Genomic DNA, 22,982 nt, shown 5'->3' with positions numbered 1-22,982 from the left:
GATGTTGATTTGATGCGATGTGGTTCGATCTTTAGTACTTGATCCTCTGATTCTCTCTCGGTCGAATGCATACGCTTGATTTGAGGAAGTGAAGCACGTGATGATCTTGGAGTTAAAGTCTTGGAAGAATGCTTGTATCTTGGTCAGCTTCAGGAGTCAGGGAGTCTTCTGGTTGTTGGGAGAATTCTCTCTAGGCCCTCTGGAATGTAGAATTTTTTACCCTTTCAAATGAGGAGAACTTCTCTATTTATAAATCTTCTAATCTTCAAAGCTTCAAATATTACAGATCTTCAGTTCTTCAGAATTTGAGAACTTCAGTCTTCGAAGCTTGAGAAGCTTCGGTCTTAACACTTAAGAGCTTGAGTCTTGAATCTTGGGAGCTTAAATCTTCAGAGCTTTAATATGTCTTCTGATCTTTAGTACTTTAGTATCTTCTGATCTTTAGAGCTTTGATATGTCTTCTGATCTTCAGATCTTTAGTGTCTTCTGATCTTCAAAGCTTTAGAGGAGTTATGTTCTTCAGATCCATGGAGCTTCAAACTTCAGATCTTCAGAGAGATTTTGCCTTCAATTCCTCCCCTAAATGAGGTAGGGTCTCTATTTATAGAGGTTTCTTATGGGCCTTACATGGGTTTGGGCTCAAATTAGGTTTGGTTGGTCAATGGGCTGGCCTTTAGACCTAATTAATTGGATTTGGGTCTGATTTGACAATTGGGTCAAATTCAACCTATTTTTGGGCTTAATTGAATTTTAACTCAAATAATAATATCAAATTGCGCTAAATTAATCTTATCTAATTCAACGGTCACGATGGCATCATTAGACTTTATCTTCAACTTCAATTCAAGACACATGTCCACTCCTAATTGGTCCCAAATTTGATGATTTGGAATGTGGTCATTAATTTAGTAAATGACGTGACAATTTATTATTAGTCCAAAATTTCTCCTTCAACAGGCTTCTCCTTCAATATTACAATAGCATTTTTTTCCAAAATAAGCCAACAAGAAAAATTAATAATAAAAGGAAATTCAATACTCATAGCTTAAATCACTATTGTCATACTGTAGAATGACATTAGTGCAAAAAAGAAAAAATAGGCCAGTGCACATATACTAAATGATGAACTGCAAGCACTAGAATATTGTTTTCAACCTATGGGAAAAATGATATAAGGAAGACCATCTATTCTAAAGCAGAATATGAAATATCTCACCCTCAACACAAAAACATTGTGTGTAAGCATTTTTCTCCCATAACAAAGTGGTTATAGGTACTGAAATTATGAAACTACACGAAAGAGCGTTCAAGCAAATTTTCGTAGCTTTCAGTATCAACAACCATAACATGAAATTTTTTTTCTTTAGAAAAATCTATACATGTATATATGGGTCAACAATTTCAATATTCTTTCAAACTAGAAAATTACTCAATTTAAAAAACATAAAGAACAACCTCTTTTCAGCAAAACCACAAGAATGTATGAATCACAAAAATGCCACAAATAATAAAAAAATGTCCAACCTGATATTTATGTTCAACCTCAAATTCCTTCTATTTGGTTTTTCTTTGTTTTAATCAAATCAAAGAGTAAATACATAACGAAAATCCACTTCTAAACAAAAATAAATAAATACAGAATCTCTAGAAAATCATTTCTTGCAGATCTAACTTGAAAGAATATTAAAAAAATTTGTTCTACAGTGATGCAGATATCATTTGGATGGTTATTTCAATTAAACTAGATGCACAATATTAACAAAATTAATATTAATTATAATCAATAAGCCAGAGGCACTGTTGGGCCTGTACGCTTGAAATTCTTGAATGAAAAAAAAAGTTCAAATGATGAAGCTGGTCCTTTTTGCCGATCCAAACCATGATCAACCCAAGTTATTTTGCCCCAAATTATTTTTGGTTGGTAGAAAACTTGGTCCAGGTTGCTCCACAATCTGCCAGCTGATGTGCAACACGTGGATAAATCCACTGATGGAAGTGATGTCTTCTGCTCTGATGGGAAATGAATTTCAAACAAATTAATTTTCTTTCTCTCTCACGTTCTCTCCTTTGTTTGTCGGAAACTCTTGCTAACTCTTTTCTTGTTGATTATTCTCATGAGTTTGCCGTGTGAATGAAGAAGAAGAACATGCAATATTGTAAAGTGAAAGAAGAGAAGAAGATCTACACGATGATACACGTGGTTTGGCAATACAGTGCTTACATCCACGGGAAGGAGAAGAATCTTTTATTCAAGAGCTAAGTCACACTTTTTTTATAGATCTTGTAGCTTTCTTGTAAGCTAAGATTGTTTCTACAAATTGTAAATGATGCATATTTATACTGTTGAAATGCCTTGAAACTGTTTGCTGGCACTTCGAACAACCTAGGGGGTCTCGCTATTTGCAGTTATTTACGTTTTTTGACCCTAGGGTTTAGAGTAGTGCGATATATATACTCTCTAACCATAGAGGCACCATTTGATGATGTAATTTTGAAAACATTCTCTCAAATAATATGGTTCTCCCTCTGCCCGTGAACATAGCTAACACACTGTTAGTGAACCACATATATCTGTGTGTCGATCTTCCCTACTCTACGTTCCTTTTGTGTTCTTTAATTGTCGATTTCGCAACATATACATTTTAGATGATACAAGTAGTTATATAACAAACTGTAAAGAAAAATGTAAAGGTGGTTGAATATTCGTTTGAATGCTTAAGCTTATTTATACTTTAGATACACATAAAATCATAATATATTCAACAAAATTACATACCATACATATTCTAAAATAATTTTATACATGTATGTGTTCTGGTGAAGTCGATGAGCAGAATCTCATTGATTTTACATACCGGAAGCAAATGGAAACAATATAAATATTATAGAAGTCACAAAATCAATAAAATAAATGTATATTCATATACATAAAAACATAATCTATAAAATTATTGTTTTATAATATATATGTAAACCAAACTAACCAATGAATATAAAACAAAAACGGTAAAAAAAAAAAATCAAAAGAAATCACATTAAAATTTGGTCGGGTCTTCCATAACACAAAATTTAAAACAAACAAAACAAAATCCCACCAGCCACACCATGCATGATAAAACAAAATCTAGAAGGAGATTTGTTTTCCTTCATTTCTTTCAAAAGAACAACCGTAAAGTACATTTTTTTTTTTTTTTGTTAATGGTTAAGCCATTAGGGAAAATTAAAAAAACAGAGTAAAATTCATGTACGATCTTACCTATTTGAGAGAAATCTTAGATGAATAATTTCACAAAAATATACTAAAATACATAACCTTGTAAATGTGAGAGAACCTAAGCCCAATGATTTTACACTGTCTCCTTAAGACAATTTTACTCACTCCAATACCTGAGTTTCTTGAGTAATTGCCTCCCAAGATAGAATGGATTAACTTTCTTAAGAAAATAGCACCTCGTCCACAAGATCAACGAACTATACTTTGTGGATATACCACACTTTAACAAATTTTGAAATGGAGATATTTTTTTATTTGAGGAAGAAAAATTCTTATGAAAATGTATTAAACCATTTTGAAGAAATGTCATATTTATGGAACAATTCGTGGCTATTTGAATAGTCATACCTTTCTTTAAATTAGTTATTTGTTGAAAAGATGCATCTCTTAATGAAAGAACGTACCTTATGAAATTGAAAGGATGTAACCCTTAATGAAAGGGCCACATACCATTTATTCCAACAACCCATCCTAGCCATCATTGTAAAGTCGTTACATATCCTGGCCATAAATGTGCTCAGCTATTGGGTAGGTCTCTGACATACGATTGACTAACCACAATACATAGCCAATGTATGGCTAAACCATGCATAACTTGCTTTCTCAAGTCGACCTCCATTCTAAGGTCCACCTCATTTCTTAGCTTGACCTCCTTTTTAAGCTCGACATCTTTTCTTAGCTTGACCTTCTTTATTAGGTCGACCTCCTTTCTCAGCTCGACCTCCTCAACACGACCTCTTTTCTGAGCTCGATCTCCATTCTCAGCTCAACCTTCTTTCTTAGCTCGACCTCCTTTCTATGCTCGACCTCTTTTTTTAGCTTAACCTCTTTTATGATGTCGACCTCCTTTCTTAGCTCGACCTCTTTTCATAAGTCGACCTTCTTTCTTAGCTCGACTTCCTCTCAATGGGCTTGTCCATACAATCTTCTTAGCTTTAATGGGTTGAGCTCACTAGGATCTCCCATGGGTTTTCTAAGCTCTATATAAGCTCCATGAGTCCTCTAAGCTTTCTCTAAGTTCCTCATGGGTTCTCTAAGCCGCCACTACTAAGTTTTTTCCATGAGTTCTCTAAGCTCTCTCTCTAAGCCTCCTATGAGTCCTCATGCCTAGGCTCTCTAGGGTTAAACCCTTCTAGGCTTCTTATGCATCTCACGTCTAGCTCTCTAGGCCCAGGCTCTCCGGGGCTCATCTATGATCTCTTAGGCTCATATTTGAGCTAGTGCTTCTCTCTTTTGGAGGAGCTTCTCTTCATGGGTCCCATTGGACCTAAATCTACCCATAATAATCATTATTCTACCTTACCTCTCTTCTTGACTCCAAATTGAGGAGAGAAAACTACTTCCTCCATTCACCTTGATCTTGACCCCATGCAAACACTTTCCGGATGGAGCAGTCGAGGTTCATAATCGACACGAAGCGTTGCACGAATCTCATAGTGTGAACTTTCTAGGGACGTGAGAGTTGAAATTAATATATCGTATATTTGATTTTACATTGAACAACTTCCATTCATTCACCTTTATCTTGACCCCATGCAAACACTTTCTGAATGGAGCAGCCGAGTTTCATAATCAACACGAAGTTTTGCACGAATCTCATGTTGTGAACATCTTAGGACGTGAGATTTAAAATAAAAAATCACTTTTGATTTTACTGTGAACAACTTCCCCTATTTGCCTGATCTTGATTCGAGCCAACACTTTCCGATTGGAGCAGTCGAGGTTCATAATTGACACGAAGCGATGCATGAATCTCGATGTGAACTCTTAGGGATGCGAGAGCTAAAAATAACATATCATATACGTTATTAATCTCTCAATGAAGCATTCTAATAAATTCTCATTGAAGTGTTCTAATAGCATATCATATATGATATTAAACTTCCACTGAAGTGTCCTAACATTTGTTTGGGTATATGTTTACTCAAGTTTATTTCGGCTAATTATACAACCTAAGTCTAGGTGTTTATCCAAGTATAGTAATTATATTTGGATTTAACCTACGATGTCTAGGTGAAAAACCAGTTTTAAAACCTCACACCACTCACGTATCACTCATAAAATTGGTTAACAACGCTCAATGATTTGGCCATAATCCCCAAGTAGGAGGTGTTTCGTAGATCGTCAACTTAAGAACCCCCAGCCTTAGACAGGATTATATACCAGTTGAGTTTGTAACCATATTTTACAAGATGTCGACCTATTTTAACTATTAAAACAGGTCGTTAACTTATGTGAGCATGCAGCTTATCTTTGTTATGGATTTTAAATGTCTAACCCAATTTTATAACAAATTACAAAATTTTAGACATGCTAAGCATCCATAACAAACATCAAAGGCATTCAACATTTAATATAACATTTATATTAAAACATTTGAAACCCTATACATGCATACTGTATATTATAACACTTTATAACATACTTTCAATACATGTAACATGCTTCTTATGGTGGGATTTTAAATCTACATGGCATACTTTATGCACATACAAGATTTATTTAATTATACCATACATATATGCATAAATAATTAAACACGGTTTGATATGGTTTTAGTTTTGGCATTTTCAAGCAAACAAAGGCCTAAATATTACAAAAATCAGTAAAAACCGGCTCCAAAACACTTCTGGATCACTCGAACCGCCTTGAACCAGACCCAAACCTCTCGAACTGGACCTTCAATGCTCAAAATTAGGCTGAACCAGGCAAAAACCATCGACTACCATCAAGCATCGAGTATGCCATTGAGTACCATCAAGTATGTCATCATGCATCGAGTATTTCACAAAATACCATCGAGTATGAGCATCGAGTACCATCGAGTATGGCATCATGCATCGAATATTTCACAAAATATCATCGAGTTGCTCATTGAGTATGGCATCGTGCATCGAGTATTTCACTAAACATCATCGAGTATGGGGCATCGAGCATCGAGTATTAGGTAGTGGCTGAAAATCTAGTTCCTTCTGCTCGACCTTTTTCACTTCTTTCTTCAATTACATCCTAATTGCAACTCTAATGCCTCCAATCGGATTACAGATACTTAAACACACATTAAAGCCCATCAAACAAGAGCCAATTACAAGAATTACAACATAATTGAAGAGAAAACAATGCCAAAACTCAGAAAAACCATATCAGTTCATCATTTTCATACAACTTATGAAAAACACCCACCAAAAACCAAATTAATGCTAATTAAGTGCTTAAATCATGCTCTAATACCAATTAGTAGGATAAGCTAACATGCAACGGAAGCAAATAGAATCAATAAGTATTCTAACTACATTTAATCTGAGTTCTAAAAGCATGCTTAAACAGAAATTTAAGAAGAGGGCTTCTCAACAACATACCTTTGTTGAATTCTCCCAATTTCAAGCTGCTCTTCACGTGATTTCAACTCCAATTCTTTAGTGAACCACCAAGAGATATTCTCTACTATTCTCAGCTTTGAATTTGAGTGATGAAATTCCAAATTGAAGTGAATTTGGTGAAGGATATGAGAGGGTTTTGAGGAAGATAATGTTCTTCAGCAAAAAACAATTTTTCTATCAAAATCTCTCTTCAAACTCTGAAATTGAAGAGTTTTATGAACTTTCTTCATGCAAGCACTATTGAACCAAGATTATGCCAGCTTCAATTGCATGATTTAAGTGGGAAATGTGTGTGTATAGAGAAGGAACACCTGCAACTTCTCTAAATGTGGGAAGATTCCACTAAAATCGAATTTCCATTTCAATTAACTTTAATTAATTCTAAAATTAATTAAAACTTAATTTAATTAATTCACAATTAATTAAATCCAAAAATTTCAAAAACCAATTTCTCAAATTGAAGTAAAATTGAAAATAAATTTGATTTTTAATTAATTAAACATATTTAATTAAATAAATAATAATTTAATATCAAATATTAAATTATCACACACCTAACTTTAAACATGAATCCTATTCATGTAATTAATATTTAAATCAATATTTAAATATTATTAACTCTCCAATTTCGTTTAATTTCGATAAATTAAACGTTAAATAATTATCGAATATAATTATGTAAACCCTGATTTTTGAATTTGAACTTATTCAAATTCAAACCCTAATTTCAATTTGGACAATTCAAATCGGTATCATTCCAAATTCACTCAATTCATTAGTTCAAGGTGTTCATGTTTTACGAGCTACTAGAGGGATCTTATGGATCTATAGATCATGAGCTCCAACAATTTAAAATTAATTAGCCAAAACTCTTTAGACCAAATTAATCAGTATTCGTTAACTATCAAGTCACACCACTATAGCTTGATAGTTGCACTCTCCTCACTGTAAATATATTTATGTCCACTTGATTTAACCATAATCAGTAAGTCGACCCTTCACAGGTTGTTCGTAATAACGGTTGGATCAATATGTTGTTTTACCCTTGATATTACATCTTGCTTCTTGTTCCATTGATCTTCTAATGAACAATTGGTTTGTGATCCAATCACTAAATTGAATCCCTCTCAGGCCAATGAGAGGGTGGGGGCCCTTTGTTCAAGGTCTGGATTCAATACTTAAAAGAACAACCTTTCTTCTATCCCTAAATTGGGTAAGCGTGAGTTCCTTCTTGCACCCTATGTCCCCAGCTATTTACCTGGTCTTACCCCTAAATTGGGAGGATTATTGAGCTGCCGTTGTTGAGCCAACCCTCACCTATGCAAATCTAAAGATAATCCCGAATAAACAAGAGTTCATAGTTAGCTCAAGATTAAGGTCGAGTTACCTAGGTCATTTAAACGAATAGTCAGTCTTAAACAGTAAACAACATTATAAAGTAAGAGTGACTTATTTCTTGGTCCGATCTTACGCAAACTCATTGCATAGGACGCCCCCACTTCTCATGTCAATACATGAACGGATCAAGATCACTTCTTTTGTAGTAACTTTACAACAAATTGTAACAACTACAGAGTGGGTCGCATCGATAGTGTTGCCAGAATAAGGTACCCAACCTTATTTGTATACTGTAGACCGTTTTGGCTATTTACTCGAACTTGATCCATCTTTATGTCTCTACATAAAGTTCAAGTATTCATAATAGCTATGAATCTTAGTTTATTGGATTTAGACTTTATAAGTGCAATTTATAGATTCAATAACAACTTTATTGAAGTAATGTTGAATAACATCTTTATTGATAATAGAATATGTTACATTACAAACTGCGAGTTTTAGGACATATAACCCAACACTCTAATGCTTCCAACTCATCCCCATCATCAGGATCTACAATCACAGACCTCCCTACCTCAGTGGCATTGGAAATATTTTTCTCAAACAAGGCTCTAAATGCATTAACCATCAGACTGTGTTGATCTCTTAAACATTTTAGGGTTGCCTCATTTTCTACCAATTGAGCTTCTATCCTATACAACCTCCTCCTCTCTTCCATACAAAATCTACTAAATTGGGAGTCTAAGATAAACTCTTTTAACTGGTCCTCTAAAGAAGGTTTCTTCTCTACTGGGGGTTTATAAACATAAAAACTCCTATGGTCATGGGATGGGTAACTAATGGGATATGGGTATGGGTATAGGTTGAAAGACATTAGTGGTGGTGTTGGACCTAGATTCGGTTGGTAAAACTAATAAGGCCACCCAAAATTATAATAAGACATGGTAAAGTAAATACCACAAGCAATCGCACAAGAGAAGACTCAAATAAAAAAATGAAAATAAAATAAAACAAAATAATCTACACCCTAAATTAAAATCAGTCAAATATCTTAAATGTTAAAAGTACTCAAAACACAATTTCCCGACAACAGCACCAAAAACTTAATGGTAGCGCAAGCGAATGCGTGAAATTATAATATAGTAAAGCGGTTAAGAGACTGGGTATCTTCTTCTGAGGAATTGGTTTGACTCTTTTAGCTATTCAGAGATTCTTCTAATTTTATTTAGGGGACCAGATTATGATGAGAACCTAACTAATCTAATCCTAAAAAACAAGAAAAGATAAAACTGAGGTGAAACTAGACAAAGACACGCTCTAGAGTATGATTTCGTTAAACGGGTTAACCAAATTAATTATTTTGACCTTAGATTGATTCATGCAAATTATAGATCTAGGAGTCTTTTATCCAGGCATCCTCTCTCGAGCTCAACCCTTTCTAATGAATCATTCTTATTCATACTAGGCTAATAGTTTAACATGCTAGATCCAACTCAACATCTTCTCTCTCGAGACAGACATTAAGTAAAGTACATAATTGGTGATCAGTTAATCAAAAGCATTAAGAACAAACATGCTAAAATAATTATGCATAAATTCAATCAACAAAATAACCAGATTAGTTTTTGCAATCCATAAAACTAGATCAACACCCTAGAAACACAAATCATTCACTCATGGTTACAAGATAAACATAGACTATTCATGAGGTTTCGAAACACAAAGGATAGAAAATTAAAGAGGGAAGAAATTGCAAGTCGTGTTCTTTACTCTCGTCCTCAAATCCAAAATCACAACCCAATGATCTCTCTTCAAATCTTCAATCCTTTGAAGCTTCGAGATGCCGCCTCTATCCAGAATTACACTCCCCAGGGAGGCCTCATTGAAATATTGCTTTACGCTCTCAAAATAGCCCTAAAATTGCCTCCCCGAATCAAATCGACCAAAAACTACTTATATAGACAGCAATTGTAGCATTGCAACGCTGACAGTAATTTCAACACTACTAATCGTAGCATACAGCGTTGCGACGTTGCCCTATTTCCATGAGCTCTCTGCCTTACAGCATCACAGGGCAGCATTGCAATGCTTGTTCAACATTGCCCTGCCTCCGATTTACCGAATTTTCTTTCCTTTTTCTCCATTGATCAATGCCCTATGTCAAAAATTTGACCTTCTTGGGGGTATTTTGGTCATTAATCTTTCAAAATTGCTTGTTCTCATCCAATTGCTCGATTTCCTACAACCAAACAATAAAAACATCAAAGATCTCAAATTAAGCATAAAACTAACTAAATTCTAAGCCCAGAAAATGCACTTTTTGGATGTGTTTCAAAGCACTCATACATTTGGCTAATTGATACTTCAATTAGCACTAAGTGAGTGGGCAAGGTGTTGAAATGTGGAAAAATCCACTAAAACATCAAATGTTGAATTTTTCTACTCAAAATTCAAATCTCTATTTTCCATTATATTTAATTTTAAATTAAATTAAACATAATTTAAATCAATTTTCCAGAAATTGAATTTCTTAAAAAATTGAAATTAATTTTAATATAATTAATTAAATAATAATTTAATATCAAATATTAAATTAATAAAACAACTAATTCAAACATGAATCCATATTCATGTAATCAATATTTAAATATTTTGAACTCTCCAATTACGTTTAATTTTGATAAAATTAAGCGTTTAATTATATCGAATATAATTATCAAAACCCTAAATTGAATTTGAACATTTCAAATTCAAACCCTAATTTCGAATTTGAACGCTTCAAATTTGCTCAATATTCTAATCCAGGGTGTAATGTTTTACGAGCTAGTAGAGAGACCTTATGGACCTACAGATCATAAGCTCCAACGATTTGAGATTAATTGGCTAAACTCTTTAAACCAAATTAATCAATATTCGTTAACCATCAAAACATACCACTATAACTCGATGGTTGCACTCTCCTCATTATAGATATATTTTTGTCCAGTTGATTTAACCATAATCAGTAAGGCATCCTTCATAATTCGTTCGTATTTATAGTTAGGTCAAAATTACCATTTTATCCCTGTAAATATATCTTGCTTCTTAAGCTCCCATTGATCCTCTATTGAACAAATGGTTTATAGTCCAACTAATAAACCATGTCCCTCTCGGCCATGAGAGGGCAGGGCCTCTTTGTTTAAGACCAGAAATCAGTACTTAAGAGAATAACCTATCTGCTAACTCTAAAATAGGTAGGTGTGATTTCCATCTGGCATGACTATGTCCCCAGCTATCTATCCAGTCTTATCCATCCAGTCTTATCCCCAATATGGGAGGCTTGTTGAGCAGTGCTATTGAACTACTCTTACCTATATAGATCAAAGGATAATCCCGAATAAACAATAGTTCATAGTTAACTCAGGATTAAAATCAAGTTACCCTAGGTCATCGAATTGAAATAGTCAGTTGTAACATTGAACGATCATTATAAAGAAAAAGTGACTATTTTGTGATCCAGTCTTATGCAAAACTCTTTTGCATATGATGCACTATTTCCCCGGGACAAGGTACCTAATCTCATCCATATACTTATAGACCTTTTTTGTTATATACTATAACTTGATCCTCTTTTATGTCCCTACATAAAGTATAGCCATGGATTCGTTTATTGGATTTTATAACATAATGCAATTTCAATTTCAATAAAACTTTTATTGAATAAAATCTTCAATAATACTTCTATTGATAAATAGAATATGTTTTCCATTATTACGAACTACGAGTTTTAGGATATTCCCAACAATCTCCCACTTGGACTAGAACTCCAGTGAGTTACAGATATATACAAATATATAATGTTGAGAAATAAGAAAATACAATAAACTAGGGCATCTATATACCCTTGAAAAAAGTAATACAAGGAGGACACATAGCTAAGTCTTTGAGGTTCGAACATAGACTATGCATTGAAGAGAAAACAGAAGCTAAGGAAGAGGGAAAAAAAAAGAAGGGTTGGTGCATAGGGAGGTTATGGGCGCATGGGAGGACTTATGCATTCCATTAAGACTTCAGGAAGAGCAAGATGGAAACATAAGACAAACCCTTGGGAGAGAGTTACTCCAAGGAAGCCTAAAACCCTAACTAAATGCATACCAAAGTAAGTTGGACACATACCCTAATTTTGATACTATGGGATGAGTTAGGGGCTAAGTTGAGGAATCATACATCCAAACTTATGTGAGAATGCGTTGAAAATACCATCATGGACGCATGGGGGAGGTGTTGGACGCATGGAAGTTAGTTGTTGAAGTAACCATGCGCCCAACTTAGGTTACATGCATTGGTGTGAGGAAACTTGGAGAATAAGGTTGAATTGACAGCAAAATAAGGTATGTGGCTCAACCAAATGAAGACCCAATCAAGCCTAAGGTGAGGTGGACGCATAGTAGGGCATGTATAGGCTGGAGTGACACCTCAAAAAGGCCTATGCATTGGGCATAGCATGGTGAAGACACCTCAAGCATCCATGCAAGTAGGAGGTGTCTAGTGTTGGGTTTTATGTCCTAAAACTCGGGGTTTGTAAACAATAAACTCATTCCCTAAAGTTGTTATTGAATATATGAATTGCTTATTTCGTTTTAGAAATAAATCCAATAAACTAAGAGATCTATAACTATTATATGAGTACTTGAACTTTATGTAGAGACATAAAAGTGGATCAATTTTGAGTAAATAGTCAAAATGATCTATAGTATATGAATTAGGTTGGATGCCTTATTTTGGTAACATTATTGGATGCGGCCTACTCTGTAGTTGTTACAAGGAGTTGTAAAGTGCTACAAACGAAGTGATCCTAATTCATACATGTGATGACATGAGGAGTGGAGGCGTCCTGTGTAATGAGTTTGCACAAGATCGGACCACGAAATAAGTCACTCTTACTTTGTAACGTTGTTTACTGTTTAAGATTCATTATTTTAAGACGATGACCTAGGTAACTTGACCTTAATCCTGAGCTAACTATGAACTTCTGTTTATTCGGGAATATCCTTAGATTTGCATAGCTAAGGGTTGGCTCAACAGTGCTGGCTCAATAAGCCTCCCATTTCAGGGGTAAAACCAGGTAGATAGCTGAAGACATAGGGCGCAAGATGGAATTCAATCCTACCCACTTTCAGGGATAGTAGAGAGGTTATTTCCTTAAGTACTGACTTTGGGTCTTGAACAAGGGGTCCCCACCCTCTCATTGGTCCGAGAGGGACTCGATTTGATGATCGGATCACAAACTAATTGTTCATTAGAGGATAAGTAGGAATAAGAGGTAATCTCAGGGGTAAAACAACCTTTTGACCCAGTAGTTATTACGAACAATCTGTGAAGGGTTAACTTACTAATCATGGTTATATCGAGTGGACACAATATAACTACAGTGAGGGGAGTACAGCTACGGGCTTTAGTGGAATGACCCAGTAGTTAACAAATGGGGGTTAATTCAATGTAAAGAGTTTAGCCAATTAATCTCAGATCGTTGGAGCCCATGATCTGTAGGTCCACTAGGTCCCTCTACTAGCTCACAAACGGATTAGCCTTAGAGTAGCGTGATAACTTGATTTGAAACGTTCAAATTAGAATTAAGGGAATTAGTAATTATATGTGATATGATTACATGTCTAATTTTGAAATTAAACAGAATTGGAGAATCGATTAATATTTAAATATGATTTAAATATTAAATTCATGAATAAAGATTCATGGTAATGGAATTGGTGGCAAATTAATTTAATATTTGATATTAAATTAATAAGATTAATTAAATTGTTTAATTAATTTATTAATTTTATTAGATATTGAATTAATTTTGTAAAATTAATAAATTTTCATTTTTTTCTAATTCAAATGGATTTTTTATTTTGGAAATCAAAATAAAAGAAGAAATTAGGAAAATTATAAAAGTGGGATTTTCCCATTTTCTTCCTAGCAGCTCACACAGAATTCCATTCCTATTTAGCTCAATAATTCAAGCATAAATTATGGTTCATGCTAATATAAACTTGAAGTCTATGTGGAAATGAGGCATGCAATCTATTGCAATTTGTTGAGAAACAGTGTTTGAAGAACTATTTTTCAACCAGTTAATAAACCAAACCTCCTCCTCCAATTTCCTTCAATTCATACTTGTTTTGAGTCCCACAACTCAATCTAAGGCACCTAGAGGATAGTAGGGAAGCCTTGTGGTGGTTCACGAGCAGAAATCAAGGAGATTGTAGCTGAATCGAGCTTGAAGAAGAAGATCTTCAAAGGTATGTTTGAAACTCACTTTATATTTTATGAGCATGCTTAGTTTGAAGTCAAAATTAATAAATTAGAATGCTTAATGATCCTATTTTACTTCCACTGCTTGCTTCCTGAATCCAACATCTAGGACCCTTGTGTTGGACATTGCATGGTGCTGACACTTAGGTTTTTCAAACAACTTATGTGTTATGCTTTTGAGGCCTGAATAGGGTGACAAGGACGCTTCTAAAGGCCTATAAATACTCCGGGAAAGGCTTCACTTTAGCTCATAACACATTTTTCCTTCAAATGAGACTCAAAAAGAGAGAGACTAGGGGAAATTAGGGTTTCGGGGAAGGCCCATGCATTGACCAAGAGGGTATGTGTTAACTAGGAGAAAACTATGTGTCCAGCATAGTCCATGCATTAATCAAGTGTTTTCCAGGGGTCCAGAAGATGTTGACCATGCTCCAACTATGTAAAAAAGGCCAGGTTGCATCCAACTATTGTTCAAAAGTGTTCAGGAGCCTAGTTTCATATCAGTATGAGTTGGTAAGCTCAGTTTAGAGCCAATAAGATATTCTAAGGTTATTTTAGCCCTAAAAATGAGATTCTAAGATGATAAATGAACTAGTATAGGCTCGAGAGTTAAGATGGAAACAAGGGAAACCAGGAACTTGCAGGAGGAAAAAGGTTCCTGTGATTAAACTGTGAGTGGTATTCTTTTTAAAGGTCTTAAGCATATATTTATAAACGCTATGCTTGTATTGACATATGAGCAGCATGAACAAGGATAAGGCTGTGAGGCTGGGATGGTCAGAAGGTTGAAAGACCTAGTTTCTGAGCCCATGGCAGAATCGAATCTTACAGGATGGTCAGGGGGCCATAATGCTTAGTTCTTGAGCCCGTGTTAGGAACCTTATATGGGATGGTCAGTGGGTTGATGGGCCTAGTTTCTGAGCCCATAAGAGGGGGATCTATGTGCACATAGGAGACAGAATAAACATGATTAACTATCTACTGTATGTGTAGGTAGGACAGAGATGGACTCATTCAAGCTTGAGGTTTGAATAGTAACCTCGCTAGGTTGATGTGTTGATTGTGCTTTCCGGTTCTAAGGGTTGAAAGAGACCCTGTAAGATGTTTATCACTAACTAAGCTTTAAGCTCACTATTTTCTTTTATGTTTTTCCTTCACAGGTGGTAGAAGAGTCCAGGTTGCTGCGAGAAGTCGATGTTTTCCCCAAGCTAGAATGTTAATTGTTTTAATTGTAAAAGGGGTTGGGAAAATGTTTGTAAAGACCTTTCAAGTTGTTTAAATTGATTTTCAAAAAAGTTATACTTATAGTTGTTTTCTTAATACTGGTAAAATGAGTTAGAGCGAGGATGATGGGTTGTACGTATCACTAAAAGGGGTGGTATCTACTGTCCTCACGCCTCCTTTCGGGTTATACTGAGGTGAGCTCATGAGGGGGTGTGACAGTCAATTTAATTAAAGAGATTAATTAATTAATCTTGGATCATTAAAATCTATGATCGGTAGGTCCATAATGTTCCCTTACGACCTCAGCAACGGATCAACAAGGATCAAATTTGTTGGAGGAAAATTTGAATTATTCAAATTTATGAGGGAAAATACTATTTGTATTAGATATAATTAATTACATGATTTATTATAAAGTTTACTTGAATGAGATTCAAATTAAACTTTATAATATGAAGAATTAAATTATTTGAATACGATTCAAATAATTAATGATTTATTTGGATGAGATCTATATACATAAATAAATTATTTAATTTGAACAAGATTCAAATAAAGTAGATATTGGGAGAAGTAATTTATTTGAATATGATTCAAATAATTAATTATTTGATTTGAATAAGATTCAAATTAAAGGGATAATGCAGAGAATACAAATTTAAATCCATTTATTATGAGATACCAAATGAATAATTATCTTTTAATATTGGATATTAGTAGATAATTAAATTTTGCAAATGATAAATATTTAAATATGATTTAAATATTTAAGACCATTTAATATGAGATACTAATTGAGTAAATATCTTTTAATAATGGATAATAATAGATATTAATTTAAATATCTCTGTAGAGGAGTTATTCTAATAGGATTAGGAGTAACCTAGTAGTATTCTATAAATAGAGCCCTAGGGAGCCCTCATGGAACTTAGTCACCACACTTTACAACACAAATCTCTACAGACATTCTGTAGAGATTTCTCCCAAGAAAAATTCTCCCAATTTTTAGAGAATAGTTCTTTAAAAATTATTCTTCCTCATTCCCTCTCATCTTTCAAGAGTGGTTCCCACAAGCAAAATCCTTGCTAGAGTTATAGCAAGGAAGATCTCATGGAAAGAAAGATTTCGAGGAGAAGACTATCAGTTCGAGGAGGAGATTTTGCTGTAATTGTGGATCGACAAAGGTATGTTACTTAACCTTTTTTAATTTGTATTTTTAATTCGTTCAAGGAGTCAAAGAATGTGATCACACGCTTCTGGCGGGATTCAAATCCCTCCACTATCAATGATAGAAGCTATCACTGGTAAATTAAAATTAGTCTTATCTTTTATATTAATGGCTAATTTTGTACCTTGAAGCTTCTTGACTAATTGTGTTGCTCTCACAACTCAGACTCCACCCAACTAGTCAAAACAGTCTTCATGGATAATGCTAATTAACCTTTTTCATAAAATCAATTTTGAAGTATTTCTCTAATGGAATCAAGTAATTATGCAACAGGGAACTCTCTAGGCTCTTTCAAAATATTATTCAAGCACTCTGAAATATTTGTAGTCATCATATTATACCTTCTTCTCCTAGAATACACATGTGCCCATTTCCCAAAACCAACTTTATTGAGACATTTCAAAATAGTAGGATATATCAATTCTATCCATTTCATATAAAACTCAAACTTATCGATTCTATAAGTTTTTTGCACAATTATAATATATGTTAGCAATTAAAGAATCCTTATAAGTAAACTTCATATTTTGCAAAAGGTATCTTAGAAAAACACAATACTCGTCAGTTGGAAAAACATTCATAACACCATTTAAAATGCTAAAATGTCGATCAGAAATAATGATCAATCCCTCTCGTTCGTCAAAACTGTTCTTTAGATTGTTAAAAAAACCATCTCCATGTATCATTTTCAGAGTCAACAATATTAAAAGCAAACGAAAATTTTGATTGTTGGCATTAATTGTTAAAGTCGTCAAAAGAATGCAACATATTTACATTTCAAGAACGTGCCATCAACAGATATATTGGGTTTACAATGTTTCCAAACCTTAATTGATGCTTCAATAACCATATAATAATACTTAAAATGCCCATTTATATCAGCTTCATAGATAGTGAATGTACCTAAAATAAGACAAACATGAAAATAAACTAGTAAGCAAACTTATAAAAGGTATATAATTGATTGATGCCTATCAGTGATAGCTTCTATCATTGGTTGGAGTCTATCTGTTGGGATTGGTGTCCTAAATTTCTCTTGTATTCTCGTAGTTTGTTATATAAATTAATTGTTACTTTAAAAACATTTACTCAATCCAATAAACTAAGATCCTAGGTTATCTTATGTAATTTAAACATGTATGTAGAGACATACGTGTGGATCGTGTTTAAATGATAACCTAAACGGTCTATAGTAGATGGGTAAGACTGGGTACCTTATCCTGGTGACACTACGAATACGACCTGCTTTTTAGATGTTATAAGTGTTGTATAATGCTACAAATGATCTGATCTTGATCATTCATGTGGAGACATAGAGCGGGGGTATCCTATACAAAGAGTTTGTATAAAACCAGACCACAAAATGATTAGTCTCATTATATAACGCCGTTAATAGTAGAGAGTTACACTTCACCATGATGACCATAGGTGACATGACCTAAATCCTAAGTTAGTTGTGAACTCCTGCTTATGAAGGCGATAATTTGATTTACATTTGTGAGAGTGACCAGATTGTCGACTCAATATGCCTACTATTTTGGGAATTCGTCTAATTGGGGAGCTGAGAACATAGCTACACAAGATGGAATTCACTTCTTTCCTGAGTAAAGAAATTACTCTCTTAAGGGCTGATTCCGAGGTTTGAACAATGTGGCCACACCCTCTCTTGGCCTGAGAGGGATTTGGTCATAGTTGGACTATGACTTATTGTTCATTAAAGGGATCAATGGTACTTAAGAGTTAGATGTAACTACAAAGGCAAAAGGGTAATTTTGGCCTAGTTGTACTTACAAGCAATTTGTGAAGGGTCATCACATCGTTGACTGGTTATATCCAATGGACACAAATATATCTATAGTACGGAGAGTGCAGTTGTCAATCTTTAGTAGAGTGACCGACAATTAATGGATGTTAGGTAATTTAATTAAAGAGTTTAATTAATTATCCAAGTACTATTGGAGCTTCAAACTACAGGTCCATAAGGTCCTAGCTCAATAAGGATTATTGAGAATTAATTTTGGATTAATTTGAATTGTTCAAATTAATTGAGGGAATTAATTATATATGATATAATTAATTAAATTAATTATATGTTATATAATTAATATAATGTATTTGATACATTATAGTATAAAGTTTATTTGAGAGGAATTAAATATTTGAATATGTTTCAAATATTAACTATGTGGATGAGATTCATATAATTAAATTCAGTAAAAATGTGATTTATATTAAATACCAAACATCGTTGAGAGAAATTAAAGCTATAGGTTATATTGTATTTGATACAATATAAAAACTATAGATTATGTGTTATATTTGATATAACATACATAATATATACATATAATAAATTAGTTATTATATATATAATTATTAATTAAATTAAATTAATTTTAATTTTAATTTAATTAAAGGGAGGAAGTTACAACTCCCTCCCCTTAATTCTCTCTCAACCAGACGTGTAGTAGGGGGTTCAGTTTGACAATTAATCATCTTCTTCCTCTTCACTCTGAGGGTCAGAGATATTTCTTTGAAAAATTCCAAGATTTGACAGAGAAGAAATTTTTTTTTCTTCTTTTCCCTCTCAAATTCTTTCCCCCTTCCCAAAATATTCAGAGCTCACAACTCTTGAATTCTCAATCCCTAAGGAGAATACATGAGTTTCATTTGTGGTGGTGGCCATTTGGGATTTTGGTTTTTGGAGATCGAGATCCAGATCGAAGAGTTCATGATCTGGATCGAGAGATTCTTTGTGAAGAAGGTTATTCTTCAAAGGTCAAGGTTTCTTCTATCTCTAATTTCATTTTCCTTCTTGAATTAGCATGCTGTAATTTCTATGCATAAATTTATATTATGTAAAATTTCTATTTTGTGAAAAATAAAATTAGGAACGATCCTACTTCTGCTCGAAATTTCATTGTTCCTTCATTATCATCAATGACTTCCATCATTTTCATGTTATCAATGATGGAAGCTATAAGTGATTCATATATAAAAGTCGGGACGAGACGAGGAATATAATCCCCGTCCTCGGCCCCGAATTGTAAATGGGAAAAAAATTCTCCACCCCCCCCCCCCCCCGCGCCCCATTTGAGAGGGGGTCCCTGCGGGGCCTCGATCCCACGGATTTTTTGGACATCTCTAGTGATAACCACTATCAATGATAGCCAACATACAACTATCATTGATATGCTCCTATCAATGATATCAGCTTCTAAACCATAAGATTAATACAATGAGAATTGCAGAAAATCATGAATGACAAGCAAAAACCACTCATAGAAATTTGAAGCAAACTAGCCGTAATATCAAACCTCAAAATACACTGATATGTTTCTACCAATATTATACGATTACCTATTCAGATAAAAAATTGCCTTCTTAATTAGTCGATCAAACCTCAAAATATCAAAACAAAGAGTGAATAATGCAATGAAGAAAGTAAATGTGGATTGTCCCAATTTTTGTTCTACAGAATTCATATTTTTACATAAACAATTATGCATTTAAAAGGGTAAATTACAACATGTCAAAGAACAAGAAAAGAGGAAAAAGATAATAGGGTTTCAAGACCCTTACCTCTGAAAAACCTTTCTTCACATGTTCTCTTCTTCAGAATGTCACATACTGCCACGAACTCGAAACCCTAATAGCCACCATCGATTGGAGCCTTATGTATTCTATGGGATGAGAATCAAAGGAGTTGTGGGCTCTTGGAATTTTGGGAGAGAGAGATGAAATTTGAGAGGGAAAAGGGTCTGGGAGAAAATCATAGAGAACTCTAATTGTTTTCTTAATTCTTCTGTTAAGAAGATCAAGCAAAACCACTTTGTTCCAAACTGCTCTATCACGTATTAAAAAAAGAGAAAAGAGGAGGAGGGAGTTACAACTCCCTCCCATAATTCAATTCAAATTTTAATATTAAATAAATATAATAAAATATAATATATATTTATATAATAACTAATTTATCATATAATATATATATTAAACCGTATGTTATATTGCATATATCACATAACCTATAGTTTTTATATTGTATCAAATACAATATAACATATAGTTTTTAATTCTCTCATTAATACATGATATTTGATATAAATTCCATTTATATTAAAATTAATTATATGAATCCAATTTACATAATTAATATTTGAATCATATTCAAATACTTATATCCTCTTAAATAAACTTTATATTATAATGTATCAAATATATTATAGTAATTATATTATATATAATTAAATTAAATTAATTATATCACATATAATCAATTCCCTCAATTATTTTGAACAATTCAAATTAATCCAAAATTGATTATCACTAAATCCTGTTGAGCTACAGAAGGGACATCATGGACATATAGCTTGAAGTTCCAATGGTACTTGAATAATTAATTGAACTTCTTTAATTAAATTATTCAACATCCATTAACTGTCGAGTACTCTACTAAAGACTGACAGCTGCATTCTTCGCACTACAGATAAATTTTTATATCCATTGGATATAACCAGTCAACAATGCGATGACCCTTCACATATTGTTCGTAAGTATAACTAGGTCAAAATTATCGTTTTGCTCCTGTAATTACATCTAACTCCTTAAGTACTACCGATCCCTCTAATGAACAATAAGTCATAGTCCAACTAGGACCAAACTTCTCTCGGGCCAGGAGAGGGTGTGACATCACATTGTTCAAACCCCAAAATTAGTTATAAAAGGGAGCAATTTATCTATTACCCCGACATTGGGGAAAGAGTGAATTCTGTCTTGTGTAGTTATGTTCCCAGCTCTCCAATCAGACAAATTCTCAAAATGATAGGCTTATTAAGTCGGCAATTTGACCACTCTCACCCATACAAATCAAAGACCGCCTTCATAGGTAGGAGTTCACAACTCACTCAGGATTCAGGTCATATCACCTATAGTCATCCTGGTGAAAAGTAAATCTCTATTATGAACGACGTTATATAATGAGACTAGTCATTTCGTGGTCCGGTCTTATACAAACTCCTTTATATAGAATACCCCGCTTACATGTCTCCACATGAATGATCAGGATCAGACCATCTGTAGCATTTTATAACAATTGTAATATCTATAAAGCGGGTCGTATTCGTAGTGTCACTAGGATAAGGTATCCAACCTTATCCATTTACTACAGACCATTTAGGTTATCTATCACTTAAACATGATCCACATATATGTCTCTACATATATGTTTAAGCTACAGATGATAACCTTGGATGTTAGTTTATTGGTTTGTGGGTTTAATGCTACTAAATATCAAATAAAACATCTCATATTTTATTTAAATAAATAAAATATTTGTACAATATAATTACAAACTATATGACCCTACGAGATTTATGGCATCAACCCCAATGGTACTATATTTTTTATATTGTTTCCTTGATTGTATTATATGACATAAATTTTCTAAAGTTTTAAACTTCTAATTCTTCAATATTCAGGAAGTTGTAAATTTGAGATTCAATCTTTTGGAATTCAAGAAAGTTTTAGCCTTCCAAGTCTTTAATGTTCAGAAGGTATTAATCTCGAGATCGATTAGAAATTCAAAGTCTTGAAAGCTTCAGAGCTTTAATATTCACGTCTCCAGAGCTTTAGGACTTCGTTGTTAGTTCTTCCCCCACCCTCTCCAAAATGAAAAGGAATGATATCTATTTATAGAGGTTTGTCATGAGTTTTAGGTGGGGCTTGGGCCCATTTGCTTTTAGGCTATTGGGCTAGGGCCCAACTACATTTTGGACTTGGGTTAAGGTTGGGCTTGGGTCTAATCTTTTTTTTTGGCCCAAAATTTCCATCGTGGACTTGAATTGGATCGAATTTTGGACTTGGATGACTTTAATACTCGGCTCCATCTAATTTATGAATTAAAACCCAATCGAATCTTCGACCAAATTTATCGAATGTGGTCTAGGCTTCATCACCATTGAAGTTGATAAGTCTATTATTGTGATCAAATGGCCAGATAAAAAACATTTGACATTTCTAATTAGCCATTTGTGTGTTTTCAAACTTTAACTTTGGGTCGAATAATCCTTAATTGGCCTAAAATTTAATAAAATTGACTTTGATTGTGATGATGTGACAATTTGTGATTAGTCGAAATTTCTTCTCCAATAATGTCGATTTCAATGATATTTTTATGTTTCCAAGGGTTCGATATCGACATAAGAGATAAATCAATATTTCTAATATATGGTAGAAAATCAATAAA

The sequence above is a fragment of the Benincasa hispida genome, chromosome 3, assembly GCF_027475165.1.
Source record: "Benincasa hispida cultivar pf3 chromosome 3, pf3_genome.v1.1, whole genome shotgun sequence".
Lineage (NCBI taxonomy): Eukaryota > Viridiplantae > Streptophyta > Magnoliopsida > Cucurbitales > Cucurbitaceae > Benincasa > Benincasa hispida.
The sequence above is the reverse complement of the archived record's forward strand: the minus strand, read 5'-3'. Positions refer to the sequence as shown.